This window comes from Phyllostomus hastatus, unplaced genomic scaffold (genome assembly GCF_019186645.2).
Source record: "Phyllostomus hastatus isolate PE091 unplaced genomic scaffold, TTU_PhHast_1.1 phas_contig_90, whole genome shotgun sequence".
Lineage (NCBI taxonomy): Eukaryota > Metazoa > Chordata > Mammalia > Chiroptera > Phyllostomidae > Phyllostomus > Phyllostomus hastatus.
Window position 1 is genome coordinate 12,824,058 of NW_025333984.1, and position 5,163 is coordinate 12,829,220.

The following is a 5,163-nucleotide window of genomic DNA, read 5'->3' on the forward strand; positions in this document are numbered from 1 at the left end:
CACATATGAATGAAATCCTAGGGTACTTACATTTCTCTTATTGCTTATTTCATTTAGCATAATACTCTCCAGGTCTATCCATTCTGTTATAAAGGGTGAGATTACTTTCCTTTTTTAAAGCTGAGTAGTATTCCACTGTGTAAATGTACCACAGCTTTTTTTATCCACTCATCTACTGACGGGCACTTGGGCTGCTTCCAAATCTTGGCTGTTGTGAATAACAGTGCAGTGAACACAGGGGTGCTTATGTTCTGTTGAATTTGTGTTTCAGGTTTCTTCATATATATTCCCAGAAATGGAATTACTGGGTCATAAGGCCAACATTTTGATAACTGAACTCCAGGATAGACCACTGCCCAAGTCCCATAATGGCCACTGTGCAGGATAGATACAAATAGCATTGTAAAATCTTTGAAAATGGAACTAATACTGAAAGTAAAATTCACAGAAATCTGGTCAGAACTAGCAGCCCAAACCCAACTGGTAGATTGCCTGCTAAAACAAAACATCAACATTCTCCATGGATTTAAAAAAGATCCAGAGACATACTATTCAAAATATACAAGACAGAATTCAAAAATTACTCAGCCTATGAAGAACTATGAAAATCTCAACTTGTGATCTCACCTATAAGTGGAACCTAATCAACAAAACAAACAAATAAACAAAATAGAACCACAGACTTGGAAATAAAGAACAAACTGACAGTGACCAAACAAGAAGGGGGGAGGAGATAACAGGGGAAAGAAGGGGAAGGGGCAAGTCAGGGGACATAAATAGAGGGCTCATGGGCACAGACAATGGGAGGGATTGACTGCGGGAGTGGGGGGGATGGGGCAGGGGAGAGCAATTGGGGAAAAAAGTGGACAACTGTAAGTGAACAACCATAAAAAAATTCTTGAATGGATGGACTATTGAGCACCTCAAAAAATAAAGAAAAACAAAATAAAAATTTTAGATATGAGAAATACATACACAAGTTTAAAAAAATTTTTAACTCAGTAGAAGGACTCAATAGTACAGTATGATGACAAACAAATATGTAAAGAAATAATGGCTTAAAACTTCCAAAATTTAGCAAAATATATACACCTACAGATTCAGAAAACTCAGCAAATTATAATTTTAACTGATTTTTATTGTTATAATTACATTATCCCAATTTTTCCCCCTTTGCCCTCCTCCACCCATGTCTTCCCTACCCCCACAGTCAATTCCTACTGTTGTCTATGTCCTTGTGTCATTCATACATGTTCTTTGTCTAGTTCCTTCCCTTTCTTTCCACCATTATCTCTCTCCCCCTGCATTTCTGGTCAAGTTCAGTCTGTTCTATGTCTCCATGTCTGTGGTACTATTTTGTTTGTTAGTTTATTTTGTTCATTAGATTCTTCTTACAGGTGAGATCATATGGTATTTGTCTTTCACTGACCATCTTACTTCACTTAACATAATAGTCTCTAGTTCATCCATGCTGTCATGAAGGGTAGGAGTTCCTTCTTTCTACTGGGTAGTATTCCACTGGATAAATGTACCACAGTTTTTTAATTCACTCATTTATTGATGGGCACTTAGGCTGTTCCCAGCATTTGGCATTTGTAAATAACACTGCTATAAACATTGGGGTGCATAGGTTCTTTTGAAATAGTGTTTCAGGATTCTTAGGGTATGTTCCATTGCTGGGTCAATAGGCAATTCCATTTTTAGTTTTTGAGGAACCTCCATACTGTTTTCCACAGTAGCTGCACCAGTTTGCATTCCCACCAACAGTGCACTAGGGTTTCCTTTTCTCCACATCCTTGCCAGCATTTGTTTGTTGATTTATTAATTATGGCCATTCTGACAGGTGTGAGGTGATATCTCACTGTGGTTTTAATTTACATCTCTCCAATGGCTAGTGATGTTGAGCATATTTTCATATGCCTGCCATCTATATGACTTTCTTGGAGAAGTATCAATTCAGATCCTTTGCCCAATTTTTAATTGGATTGTTTGTCTCTCTGGTGTGGAGTCATATGAGTTCTTTATATATTTTGGAAACCAAACCCTTGTCTAATGTATCATTAGCAAATATTTTCAACAATACAGTCAGTTCCCTTTTTAATTGTGATGGTTTGATTTCTTTAGCCATTCAGAAGATTTTTATTTTCATGTAGTCCCATTTGTTTATTTTTCCCTTTATTTCCCTTGCCCTAGGAGATACATCAGTGAAGATATTGCTACATGGGTAATCTGACACTTTACCTCCTATGTTTTTCTCTAGGACTTCCATGGTGTCACAACTTATATTTAAGTCTTTTATCCATTTTGAGTTTATTCTAGTGTATGGTGTAAGTTGGTGGTCTAGTTTCATTTGTTTGCCTGTACCAGTCCAGTTCTCCCAATACTATTTATTGAAGAGGCTATCTTTACCCCATTCTATGCTCACACATCCTTTGTCAAATATTAATTGATCATTGAGACTTGGGTTTATTGCTTGGCTCTCTATGTATCTGTTCTTATGCCAGTACTAGACTGTTTTCATTACAGTGGCCTTGTAATATAGTTTGATGTCAGGCATTATGATCCCTCCTACATTGTTCTTCTTTCTCAAGATTGCTGAGGCTATTCAGGGTCTTCTACAGTTCCATGTAAATTTTTGAAATGTTTGTTCTAGATCTGTAAAATATGCTATTGGTATTTTAATAAGGATTGTGTTGAATCTATAAATTACTGTGGATAGTAAGGGCATTTTGTTGATGTTAATCCTTCCAATCCATGAACACGGTATATGCTTCCTTTTATTTGTATCTTCCTTAATTTCTTTCTTCAGTCTTCTGTAGTTTTCTGAGTTCAGGTCATTTACCTCCTTGTTTAAATTTATTCTTAGGTACTTAAATTTTCTTATTGCTATAGTAATTGGGATTTTTTTCCTATTTTCTGTTTCTGATATTTCATTGTTGGTGTATAAAAATGCCATCAATTTCTGAATGTTGACTTTGTATCCTGCTATTCTGCCAAATTCACTTTTTAGGTCAAGTAGTTTTGGTGGAGACTATGGGGTTTTCTATGTACACTATCATTTCACCTGCTAATGACGACAGTTTTACACCCTCCTTTCCCATTTGGATGCCTTTTATTTCTTTGTGTTGTCTGATAGCTCTGGCTAGAACTTCCAGTACTATGTTGAATAAGAGTGGTGAAAGCAGACACCCTTGTCTTGTGCCTCATCTTAAGGGAAAGCTTTTAACTTTTGCCTGTATGTAAAATGTTGGTTATTGGTTTCTCATATATAGTTTTTATTATGTTGAGGTATGCTCCCTGCATTCCCACTTTGCTGAGTGTTTTTATCATAAATGGGTGCTGGATTTTATCAAATTTTTTAGCATCTATTGATATGATCATGTGAATTTTGTCCTTCATTTTTTTTATGTGGTGTTTTATGTTTATTGATTTGTGAACACCATACCATCCTTGTATTGCTGGGATGAATCCCACTTGACCTGGTGTTTGATCTTTTTAATGTATTTCTCAATCCATATGCCAGCATTTTGTTGAGGATTTTAGCATCTATTTTCATCAAAGATCTTGGCCTGTAGTTTTCTTGCTTGTGTGTTTTGGTATTTACCTGATTTTGGAATTAGGATGGTACTGGCCTCTCCTAAGAAGAGTTTGAGAGTCTTCCCTCTTCTTGAATTTTTTGGAAAAGTTTGACAAGGATAGCAGTTAGTTCTTTAAATGCTTGGCAAAATTTACCTGTGAAGCCATCTGGTCCAGGGCTTTTTGTGTACCAGGAGTTTTTTTTATTACTGCTTCAATTTCACTAGGTGTTATTGGTCTATCCAGCTTTCTGCTTCATCTTGATTCAGTTTTGGAAGACTGTATGTTTTTAGAAATTTGTCCATTTTGCACAGGTTTTCCAATTTCTTGGCATATAGTTGTTCATAGTAATTTCTTACAATCTTTCGTATTTCTGTGGTATTGAGTGTAACTCCTCCTTTTTCACTTGTGATTTTATTTATTGGGTCCTCACTCTTTTTCTCTGATGAATGTCAAGTTAAAGCCTTGTCAGATTTGTCATCTGTTCAAAGAACCAGATCCTGGATTTGCTGATTATTTTAATAGTTTTTTAGTCTCTATATCATTAAATTTTTCTCTGGTTTTGATAATTTCCTTCCTTCTACTTGCTCTGGGCTTTCTTTGTTGTTGTTCCTCTACTTCTTGTAGATGTAGTGTTAGGTTGTTTATTTGAGATTTTTCTATCTTCTTTAGTAGGGCTCTATTGCTATGAACTTCCCTCTCAGGATTGCCTTCTCTAGTCTCATAGGTTTTGAGTTGTTGTGTGCTCATTTTCCTTGGTTTCCATTTGCTTGTTTATCTCTTCCTTGATCTCATTTTTAACCCATTCATTATTTAAGAGCATATTGTTTTGTCCATGTTTTTTAATGTTTCTGAATTTTTTTCCTTGAGGCTGGTTTGTTTTTTCAGGCCATTGTGATCCAAGCCAATGCTTGATATGATATTAATTTTCTTGAATTTGTTGAGGCCTGTTTTGTGTCCTACCATGTAGTCTATCTTTAAAATTGTTCCATATTCATTTGAAAAGAATGTATATTTTGTTTCTTTGGAGTGAAAGGTTTTGTTATATCAATTAAGTCTATTTGATCTAGGGTGTTATTCAATGCCACAATATCCTTGTTGATTCTTTGCTTGGAAGATATCTCTGTTGTTGATAACAGGGTGTTTAAATTCCCTACAATGAGTGTGTTGCTGTTCATATCTTTCTTGAAGTCCTTGAAGATTTCCCTTATATATTTAGGTTCTCCTATGTTGAGTGCATATATGTTTACAAGGGTTATCTCTTCTTGATGGATTATTGCCTTAAGTATTATGTAGTGTCTTCTTTCTCTCTTGTCATGGCCTTTATTTTGAAACCTATCTTGTCTGATATAAGTATTGCTACCCCAGTGTTTTGTTTTCTTTTTCATGTCCATTTACTTGGAATATTTTTCCACTCCTTCACTTTCAGTCAGTGTAGATCATTCGTTTCAAGGTGGGTCTCTTGTAGACAGCATATGTGTGGGTCATGTTTTCTTATCCATTCAACTACCCTGTGTCTTCTGATTGGAGCATTTAATCCATTTGCATTTAATGTTACTACGGATAGGTACTTATTCATTGACATTT